Raw genomic sequence first — 11,651 nt, 5'->3', positions numbered from 1 at the left:
GTCGCCTCATCTCATAAAAGATATAATGGCATTGGAAAAGGTTCAGAAAAGGGAGGGATACGATAGAGGTCTATAAAGTCATGACTTTATGGAGAAAGTAAATAAGGAAGTGCTATTTACTCCTTCTCATAACACAAGAACTAGGGGTCACCAAATGAAATTAATAGGCAGCAGGTTTAGAACAAACAAAAGGAAGTATTTCTTCACACAATGCAGAGTCAACCTGTGGAACTCTTTGCCAGAGGATGTTGTGAAGGCCAAGACTGTAACAGGGTTAAAAAAAAGAACTAGATAAATTCATGGTGCATAGGTCCATCAGTGGCTATTAGCCAGGATGGACAGGGATGGTGTCCCTAGCCACTGTTTGCCAGAAGCTGGGAATGGGTGACAGGGGATGGATCACGTGATGATTGCCTGTTCTGTTCATTCCCTTTTGGCACCTGGCATTGGCTGCTGTCGGAAGACAGGGTACTGGGCTAGATGGACCTTTGATCTGACTCAGTATGGCCGATCTTACGCCTTTTGTACCCTCTGGGCTAATGAGTTAATTAGCCTTTTAACTCTCTCTGGCCCATCCCAGTCCATCAACTGCGTGCAATTCCCATATGCAGGTGTGCTCCAGGGCAGCTAACTGGAGTTGCAGTGGTCAGAGTGCTGTGTTGCGCAGCACTGTGTCACAAATGGGTTTGGGTGCCTCTGTTTTGTCATGTCCAAAAGCAAGGGGCTGAATTTTCAGAAAGAGGGTGCACAGCACTCGCTGAATTCATGCCCCTTTACAGATGTCTCAGACTGGCATTTTCCCCCTCCCCCACCAAAACCCCCCCACTAGTCATGTTTGAAAATCTTGGCTTAGAGAAATAGGGCCAGAGCCTCCAGTGACAAATCAGCCTCAGAGCCAGCCTAACCAGCCACATAAAGATTCCCCCTGCATAGGGTGACCCTCAAGTGGGTTGGTGGAGAACTGCCATAGTAACTCCCATGCCAACCCCTTCCCAGCTGCTTGTGCAGGGGATTGCATGCAGAATACAGCTCCACTCAGGCCCTGAGGCTCTAATTCACTCCAGGAACCAGCCAGGCAGCCCCAGGACTGGGGAGTTGAGGAGGGGTTGAGGCAATCCTTTGCATCCCCCACCTCCTGCTTAACTATAGCTTAGCATCTGGCTGGGATCTCCAATGGATTAACACACACGCACACTTAGTTCTTTGTTCCCTTTATAAATAGGTGCCTGTCCCTTGTCTGGCTGCAAAAAGGGAGAATACAAGTAGCCTTTCCCCCTCACGTGCACTGACCACCAGAATGGACAGGACATGCAATGGAAAATATGCTGCACCCTCCCAGACGTGCACATTCAGCAGAGCTGTCAGCAGCACTGTGCCTCCTCATGAAAGGCACAACTTGAGTCTTCATGTTATAGGCAAGTAGGGGGGTTTTATTGTTTTTTGTTTGTTTGTTTAATGTTATTGCTGATTGTAGCTGACAAGTGCAGGAGCTAGGAAGATCCTAACAGAGCTGAAAAGATGTTGCCCCTCTCTGCACTCAGATATCTAGAATTGCCAACAGCCCTCCAGTGTTTTCCGCAAGCATAAAATTCACCTAAGAACAAAACAAGAGGTGTCTCAAAGGCCACTTCATGATTTTGTAATGCCCATGACACAAGAAAGCCTGTCAAAGAATTTTGCAATACACCTTATCATTAGATTTGATGTTATTACAGAATTGCTGGTATCAATTAAATTTCACTGGCTGAGATGTTGTCATTTCTCTGAACACATAATTTTCTGCCAGCTCTATTTTGTAGGCAGTTGAGGATGCTGGACTAAAATTAAAGAGAAATGTAGGTTAAAAGAAACCCAACTATATTTCTAAGAGCATGTGACTGATATGATTGGTGAGAGCAGATCCAGCAATACTCAATCCCTACAGTAGTATCAGAAAATGCAATTCTTCAATATGATGGAGTTTTGGAACAAATTCATACCCAACTTATCCTCATAAAGCCAAGATCTTTATGAATATCTTCAAACTAGTTTGTGGGGGGCTAAGAAACCACAAGATTGTGCTTTTTGAGGATCTAAAGAAGGTATTCATCACATCACCAGTACTGGTGTTTTATGCTTCCAAGTCAAAAGCAGTGCCAACAGCTATGGTTGCAGTTGAGCACTACTCCAGGTAACAGAAATGATTGGAAGCCAAAGCCCCATTGTCCCAGACAGCTTTCAGACATTAAGACCAAGTATGCTCAAGTAGTTAGAATGTGGAAAATGTATAGATGTACACGAGGCCCACAAGGTATGAAGAAGGACTCTCTATAAGCTTGAAAGCTTGTCTCTTTCACCAACTGAAGTTGGTCCAATAAAAGATATGACCTTATCCATCTTGCTCTCTAATGAGGCCACAAGACATTTGCAGGTTCTTGATGATGTCAAGGACAGACTACAAGTCACTCATACCATTTAGAGAGTCCAGAACCAGGTGCCAGAGATTTCTCATGATTGAGCCTTAAAGCCATTAAAGCATATGCATCAGAAAAGTCCTTAGTGGTGGTCTCTGAAGAGTCCCTCAGATTCTCTAGATGCTCAGGATCATACAGAACACACCTAGCTGCCTGACAGGGTATACTGCCTGTCCAGGGCCGGGGCCAACAAGCCTAGGGTTTTGGGGCAGGGACCAGAACTAGAGCCCATTAGCCTCCCAGAAAACCAGCCAGGAACATGTAAAATAGGAGATAGAGATCATCAGTTGTTGACTCTCCAACCACTTCTAGCAGCCAAAAAGCCACACAGTGGAATCTAGCTGCCTGTAGAGGATCCTTCTGAACCAATGACACTTACGATTTAACTCCAAGTTCCAAAATCCACTTGCCTCATCTCAATAGGGGGAGAGTTTTGGGACTGAGTCTGGGTAAACCCTAAAGAGTATCTTTTCCTCCCTGATTTGTCAGGGCTTCTCCTGTTTTGAAGGACTGCTTGCCCACAGTACCATTTTGAGAGGTTTGCCAGCCTCACCACAAAAGTGAAAACTGATTAAAATGGCCACTAGTGCAGATCCACAACTGCTAACTGTACCTGAATGTATAAGACAGGATTAGCCCAGTTTTCCTGTATCTCCACAGCCCTTTACAGTGTGACATAGAGAAAAGGATGCATGGTGTTGGACAGAGGCCGAGAGTGAGCCTGAATGGCAGTGTGATGAACCAACACAGGGCAGAACCTAGAACACAAAGTGGAATCATGAGTCTCTAGATGTGAAAAGAAGGAACGTGTCTCTCTGGTAGTCACTGACTAGTTTTAAACTTGTAGAAATTTTCCTTTTCCCTAAACTCACAAATCAACAAGTTACAGAACAGTTAAATGTGTTCTCTCATATAGGCATTCAGAAGAAATGGTGAACTGGTCACAATTTGCCAGGTCTACATTGCAAGCTTTTGAGAATCTGGATGATTTCTGACATATTGTTCCCAGGCCCCACCACCCACAAAGGCATGGTTTGGTGGAGATAACTAATGGTTAACAAAGATCTCAAGATAGCTCTGCTGAACTACAGGGTATAAGCCACACCAGCCACTGGTATAAGCCTATTTATAGCTGGCTGTTTCTGTCCACCTCTTTTTTCTGTGAAGTTACCACATTTCCCTTTTGCTTACTCACCAGTGTCGTTAAGTAATTTGCTCAGAATTGAATCTGGGTGTACATTTTTGTGATCTGAGGAATGTTTCTGAAGAAATCCTCTAGCCTATTTGTTTTCTTGAAACCATAACGGAAAAAACAGTATCAAACCTTAAATCACACAGGCCCTGGTCCTCAAAGGGATTAATCCACCTAAATATCTTTGAGGATCTGGGCCACAGTATTTGGGATCCCTTCCTCCCGCAAAGCACAGCCTCTAGTGTGCGGACCCCCAACTGCCTGAATTCAGTTGAGTACCAATCTGCTCCTTGGGTTGTCAATGCTGAACTGGTGCAGCAATCTGAAGGTCAGTTTTCCTGCACTTAACTCTCTAAGGTCTCATGGCAGCTTTGGATTTCCTTCCTCCTTAGCAACTGCTGGTCCTCCTCTTCCTCAGTCAGAAGTCAAAGCCCCTACAAGTGTTGCAAGCTGGGATCCCACCTTGCATTCTATGCATCGGCCAAGGTCCTCCATTGCAGCCATTGCACCCTGTTCTTCAAGTTGAAGAATACAACTATAGGCACCGGTTCTGTGTTCTAGAGCCCAGCTCCTTGAAGGAATTTAGGCTCTTAACTCCCAATGGGAGTTAGACACCTAAGTACCTTTGAGGATCTGGGCTAAGATGCCTGTGCTATAATTAAAATGCTTCATAGTACAATACAAGATTGATGATGAATATGACTATCTCAGCCTGTTCTCTCCTCAGTCTGAGAAAAAAAGAAAAAAAAAGGAATTATGACTTAGGGTATGTGTAGACTAGAGCGTATTTCTGGTAAGTCTATGGCAGCATAACCATGCCAGCATAGCTTCCTAGTGTAGACGCAGTGTACACCTACAAAAAAAGTTTCTGTTGCTGTCGGAGCACAACCTCACAGAACCACATAGCTATGTCAACAGAACCATTCTTCCACTGCTGTAGTAAATCCACCTCTCCAAGAGGTGATTGCTAGCATGATGGAAGAATTCTTCTGTCAGCTAATGGTGTCTACACCATGCTTCGGTTGGCTTAATTACACTTCACAGGACATGACATTTTTCACAGCCCACAGCGATGTAGCTAAGCCAATATAACTTTGTAGCATAGACCAGTCCTATGTCTACACTGCATTGCAGTGCTGCCTACAGGGATGTGAATTGCAAAGTGCACCAGTGTGTTACAGTGTAATTGCCCTCTGTGGATGCTGCTGGCTCAGATGAAAAGACTCCTAGTTCATGTTAACGTAACTCTGAACCTTTTCATTCTTGCCAGCAGTGTCCGCATGGGGCAGTTACAGCTCAACACTCTAAGAAACAAGTGAGCTCCAGCTGCTCACAGGTTCTGTCAATTAATCCTTGTCTTCTCCAGACTGGGGCCTCATTGCTTTCTCATTTGGCCAAACTCCTCAGTGTTATGGGCCCCAACAGGTAATACCCATAGGTGACATACCAGCGTCCAGTCCCGTGGTGGGCTGTGTCACCCCTGCCCTGCAGCCTGGGGTGCCTTACAATTCCTTGCCAAAGCAGCTTCCACCTGGGCCACACACAAACCGTCTTCCAGCATGTAAGCCACCCCTTGGGTGTCTCTGTGTAACTGCAGCCTGCCAGCACACTTGAGTTACACTCTGACTCTTACCAGCCTTAGTTATAGCGCAGGGTGATCACAAAACACCTCCAGTCCCAGATTTCCTCCAGAAATGTATGTTCTATACTGCCCAGCCCTCTCCTAGGAAGTCCAAATATTTGAAGTCTGTTGTTTCTTTAAGAGAATAATATGCCATCTTGTCTCGAATAGCTATTCAAACACTTCAATTTTAACACATTGGATAAGATAAAACAGTATAACAAGTTTATTAACTATGAAGAGAGAGATTTTAAGTGAGTACAAGTAATGAGGCATAAGTCAGAAATGCTTAGAAGAAAAGAGAAGATAGAATGCTTACTAATGCCTAACAACAAATTACATCTTCAAGCAAAGCTTCTCACCACATGCTTTCAGCAGTCTTATTGCCCAAACTATGGGACAAGACCAATTCCCCAGAGTACAATGAATGCTTCCTTTTCTCTTCAGGAGCAGTGATTGTGATGGGTAGGGAGAGAGAGACAGGTCCATTGGGGTGTTTGTCCCTCCTTTATAGTTTCAGTCCCCTTCTTAAAAAATATTTCCAGGTGGGCACTAGAAGACAAAGTCGAAATGGAAGGATGTTCCCTGCTGTTTTTTTCAGCTGTTTGAACTTCCTTTGTCTTCCCATCCTGCTTGATGACTCTGTTTACTGCTTAAATGCATATTAAGCAGAGTACACATTCCTTTGTTTAGGACAGATCGGTTTGACATCTTCTGTTTGGGCAGGGCTGTGGAATTTGGAACATGTGTTAATATCATACAGGAAAATCTTATAACTTTACATACTATGTTGCTACACATATTTTACCAGGACAATACTGACCAACAAATTATGAGTTTTCAAATGATACCTTACAAGACATGCCTTGTATAAAATTACTACAATAGCATGGAGAGTGTGAACACGGGTATTTTCTGTCACACCATATCATCATAGAGTTCAACACTTTGTTAATTACCCTCTCTATGTTTTTACACTGATATAAAATATTTCAAAATCAATCACTTTATCAGTTAGCAAGTTTCCTGGTTGATTCTGCATGCTATGCCTGTCCACATCAGAGAGCTGCAGGCCCAGATCCCCAAAGATATTTAGGCACTCAATGAGAGAGTTAGGAGCTTAAGTAACTTTGAGGACTGGGGGTATGTCTACACTGCAATAAAAGACCTGTGGGCATGGCCAGCGCTGGCCCGGCCCAGCTGACTCGGGCTCATGGGGATCAGGCTGCGGTTCTATACAATTGCAATGTAGATGCTCAGGCTAGAGGCTGGGCTCTGAGACCCTCCCCTCTTACCCAGGCTCCAGTCTGAGCCTGAATGTCTATACTGCAATTTTTAGCCCTGGAGCCCAAGTTAGCTGACCTGGGCTCTGAGATTCAGTGCTATAGCATTTTTTTAATCGCAATGCAGTGATACCCTTTGTGTCTAACAACACTTTATAATAATAAAGTAACTCTAGCCTCAATCCCCAGTTGTACCCAGTTCCATGAGGCTTATTTGGGGACCAGAAACTGTCTGTAGCTCTTCAGTCCCAGGGCTGAATGGAGCCAGCAGTCTCAGGGCTGTTCAGAACTCTGACTGCTGGCCCTGGTCCTTAACAAAATGTCTACATTGCAGCTGGGAACAAGCTTCCCAGCCCAGGTAGATGGACTCATGCTAGTGGGGCTTGACTTATTGTACTAAAAACAGCAATGTGGACATTGCAGCTCAGGCTCTGAAGTCTAGACAGCTGGGCAGGCTTGAGCACCCGAGCTTCCACCCAAGGCAGAGTGCTCATAGTGTTATTTTTATCCCACCAGTTTCAGGCCTATTAGTGCAAGTCTGTCTACCCACCCTTAGGGACTCACTCCCAGCTGCAATGTAGACATACCCTGAGGGACTTCAAGTATACTTTAAGGATAAACTTGTTACAGTAGAAAACTTTAAAACTTTGTTTACAATAAACCTCTTTAAAACAAAGCATTTTCACCTCAGAAATACTGTTTAACCTTAAAATGGTGAAGTTCTCTAAAGCAGACCATTGTTTCTTCATCCAAATGTCTCTCATTTTGTCTCTCTTTCCTGCACATAAGCCATAAGGGCCTGCTGGGCCTCTGCACAAGGCTAAATTTCACCAAAGAACACAGAAGCTGACAGAAGAGGAGCCAGCATCCATGAGGAGAAGTTAAGCCTGCTCACTCAGCAGTTTCAAAAGGGATCCCAACCAGCATGGTAGTCATTTAAACCTGATTCTGCCACACTGAAGTCAATGGGATTTCTACCACTGATTCCAAAAGGAGCAGAACAGTGTACTCAATAATCAGGCCTCATATCATCATCATCATCATGTTCCTATTACGCCTCTGGCATTTAGGGCAGCGACAAAGCTCCTCCACTCATGTATGTTTCTGGCAAGTCTTTCAATGATTCCCCAGCTGTGCCCCATGTTTTTCAGGTTGCCTTCCACAGCTCTTCGCCATGTTGTTTTTGCGTGGCCTCATTTTCACTTGCCTTCAGGTGTCCATCTTATTGCTACTCTGGTGATGGACCAGCCTATGGTGCATTCTGTGGACATATGGAATTCCTTTCCATATAATCAAAGTTATCAAAAGCTTCTATTTCAACTTTACATGTTGTGTTGATCACAGTGAGTGCAGTTTTTAAGTCAAAACAGGAGTACGTCAGGGGTGTGTCATGTCTGCAATCCTCTTCAACATTGCCATCGACTGTACCTAAGTATTAGAGACTCCCTCATCTCACAGTGAGAAAGTGCCAGAGAATGGATTTGTAGGGAGCAGACTTACATGGCAGCTCCCTCAATGAATTGGGTTGAGGGAGCGGCCAGCTGACTCTCAGATACAACCTTGATGAGCACTGTGTAGGTACTTAACAGCACACCTGAAAAGCTAGGAAAATGGGCCCCCTAAAAACAGTGGAATGAAGAGGAGCTAGTTTAAGCACCTGACAAACCATGCCAATATTTACTTTGCTTTTAAGGTTTCAGGTGAACCCAAGTGTATCTCAAGGGATGCAAACTAAACTTGTTGGTAAGCTTTTCCATAAGCTCTGGGGTCGAGTTAAAGATAGAGCTGCTGCCTTTCCTTTGCACTCTTTGGCGTGGGTGGCTTTTAACTACTCTTTTGGGTCTTGATTTCTTTGTAGACATCTACATGGTCATTGCAAAGAAAAATTGGGAGCACACTGGGTTTGCCTCTATACTTTACATGATTTCCCTGCTAAATTAGACTGTCTAATCCAGGAGTAAAAATACTGGACATACATGAACAAAACAGTTGTAACAGAAACAGCTTATTCACATCTGATTAGCTAACGCATCCATTCAGAGTCAAATGACTTGTTCTTACAGAAGGAGCCCTGCATTAGATATTCCCTGTGACCCTGGACCTGTACCAGTGGCAGAGGTGGCTGGGTCGTGTGAGGAGAAGGGATTTCTGTGTAGGTTTCAAAAGTGATACATGAAACACCAGGTGACCCTTCAGAGAGTGGGGGAGTTGTAGTTCAGAAGTGACTGCATTAGCCTTCTGCAGAATTTTAAAAGGGCCAAGAAATCAAAACTCCATCTTGCCCCAGGTATTCTGCTAGGGAAAAATCATGGCATAGTTGTAGGACTGCAACTCTTGTGCGTCCTGTGGGAACATAGATGCATTCCCTTACATACATGATCCCTTTCCAGGAGTCATGCAGTTGCTTGTTGATAATAGCTTGTTTGTCAGGCAGATTTCCTGAAGCAGAGGCAATGGGTATTAAACTTAGTATATCTTGGTGACGAGCTGCTCTGAGAAAGTTACGGGATTTGAGAATGGGAGTTGGGTCCTGGCAGGTTAGTACCATAGGACAGGGCATCTACCTTGCCATTTTGGGATTCAGGGCGGTATGTGATAAGGAAATCCAATTGTGTAGGTCCCACCAAAGCTGCTGTTGGATTAAGTCCTTTGCTTTATGTAGATATTTCAGATTTTTATGGTCAGTGAATACCTGGACCAGGTGACGAGCTCCTTCCAGGCAGTGACATCATTCTTCAAAGGCGGTTTTTATTGCCAGGAGTTCCTTGTCAAGTATTTCGCAATTTAACTCTGTGGGGGTGAACTTCCTTGAGTAATGAGTGTTAGCCCAGGCGATTGCTTGGGACCAAGTCGCTGGGAGAGGACAGCCCCGATCACTGCACTGGAAAATCAGCTTCTACAGTAAAGGCTTGTGTGACATTGGAGTGAGCCAATATTATGCTGTAGTAAAGGCGAGGTTTAGCTGTTTGCCTGCATGCTGGGCCTTGAGAGACCAATGGCATTGGGCATTTTTCTGGAGGAGAGCTGTGTGGGGTTCGATCTATTTTGAAAAAAATCAGGATAAACCATTGTTGAATCCCAGGAAGCGTTGCAGGTCACATACCATATAGGGAATCAGCCAGTCCTGGACCTTGCATGGGTCCATCTGGATCCCTTCTGGAGGTAAGATGAAGGCCCAGAACTCCACGGAGGCCTGATCGAAGGCACATTTCTCGAGCTTGACATAAAGGTCATGATGCTATAGGCATTCTAGCTGTGCCCAAGGCAAGGAGGGCCGGTAGGACGGGAATTTGCTGGGGTGTGCCAGGTATGTGCAATTGGATTGGCAGCTGCAACTGGGGAGCCCTTTGGCAGGGCTCCGGGCACGTTCCAGTCAAGACCAAAGTACGGGGGAGGCTCTTACAACAGTGTTACTTGCTCCTGCAATAGCTGGTTCTCCAAGATCAGATGAACGACATGGGCCTACAGGGCTTGGTTGTCTGCCTGAAGCTGAGCAGTCCACTCGAATATGTCTGGTGCTCCCCAGGCAAGGAAGTTAATACTGGAGGAACTGCACAGAACTCACCCTGTTAACTCTCTAGAGTCTTTGCTCGTGTCATCTGCAGTATTTTTCACATCTTGATATCAGCAGTTGTTCTACTGTTTACAGCAAAAGGTATTCTAAGCTGAAACTCAACATACACAGTACATTTTAATGTCTTTCACAACCATATGATTTCACAGGATAGTGTGTATATCCTGTCTTTCATACTGATAACACACAGTATCCTGTAAAGAACCATCCATTTCTTCACACTCAGGCGAGTGAAAGATCAGCAGTTTCTCAGTGAAGAAGAGATGGAGATACTGACAACAACACAGAACTACAGTCATGATCATGCAACACCATGTACAAATGATGTCAAACAATTTGCATCCCTGTTTCTGCCACCTATTTACTCCTTGGTGCTGATATTTGGCCTGGTGGGCAATGTTCTAGTTGTGCTGATCCTGATAAAACACAAGAGGCTGAGAAGCATGACTGACATCTATCTGCTGAATCTGGCAAATTCCAATTTACTCTTTATTCTTTCCCTGCCATTTTGGGCTTACTATGCAGCACATGAGTGGGATCTTGGAAATTCTTTCAGGGGTCTATTATGCTGGCTTCTGCAGTGGAAACTTTTCCATAATACTTTTGACAATAGACAGATATCTGGCAATTGTCCATGCAGCGTTTACTATAAAAGCTAGGACAGTTACCTATGGCATCCTCACAAGTGTTGTCATTTGGGGTGTTGCAATATTAGCCTCTCTTCCAGGTTTAATATTTCACACTGTTCAAAAGGAAAGCGTTTATTGGACCTACAGGTCTCATAATTCATCAGGCCATGAAACAAAATGGAGGCAATTCCTGATTTTAAAGATGAACCTCCTGGGACTTGTCATTCCACTGGTCATTATGATCATCTGCTATGCACAGATTATAAAGACATTACTGAGATGTAGTAAGGAGAAAAAATATGAGGCAGTCAGGCTGATTTTTATCATAATGACGTGTTATAGTGAAATGTCTATTTCAGTTAAACTGAGTTCTCCATTTCCATTTTTATTGTGCTGTGAATTCTTCTGCTATGGTTATTCTGCTTCTTTATCTTTACCTGTTCCTAAAAGGTGTTTATAAAATCATTGTTTAAAAAGCTACATATATTGGATATTTCTTATTATCTTTGAGGAAAAGGGGCTTCAGCTCTGATCTCTGGGAAAGGGCAGGGATTGCTTCTTACACGGACACCAAAGGAATGCACAAAGCCACAAAGGGAGTGGAGAGGAAGTGGAGTCATGGACCAGAACCCTTCCCCCACACCAGCCCACAGAGAAATGAAACCTGCTGGGCTATGCTAAAAGATGTTGCAGCTGGTGCAGACCCTGTGCACCAAGAAGCTTGAGGAGGGATTTGGCACTTTGACCTTTGAAAACACTTTTTTTTTCATATTTTCAGGAGCAAATATCAGTTTTGGTGGTTTTAAAAAATCAAGGCGGGTGCAAGTGAGTGAGGAAATATTGTCTAGCACTGGGGAACAGGCTGGATTCTCCCACAACCCAACTTTGACCACTGTACG

General features: G+C 44.3%; 1 pseudogene across 1 annotated transcript; it reads left to right on the top strand.

Moving 5' to 3' along the window:
* Nucleotides 1–9,364: 9,364 nt before the first annotated feature.
* Nucleotides 9,365–11,212, top strand: LOC311516769 (C-C chemokine receptor type 5 pseudogene; annotated as a pseudogene). The gene is made up of 2 exons: nucleotides 9,365–9,450; nucleotides 10,350–11,212. The product of its transcript is annotated as a C-C chemokine receptor type 5 pseudogene (transcript).
* The last annotated feature ends 439 nt before the right edge of the window (nucleotides 11,213–11,651 follow it).

This window comes from Lepidochelys olivacea (assembly GCF_965140295.1).
Source record: "Lepidochelys olivacea isolate rLepOli2 genome assembly, chromosome: 2".
In the NCBI taxonomy this organism is placed as follows: Eukaryota; Metazoa; Chordata; order Testudines; family Cheloniidae; genus Lepidochelys; species Lepidochelys olivacea.
The sequence above is the reverse complement of the archived record's forward strand: the minus strand, read 5'-3'. Positions and strand labels throughout refer to the sequence as shown.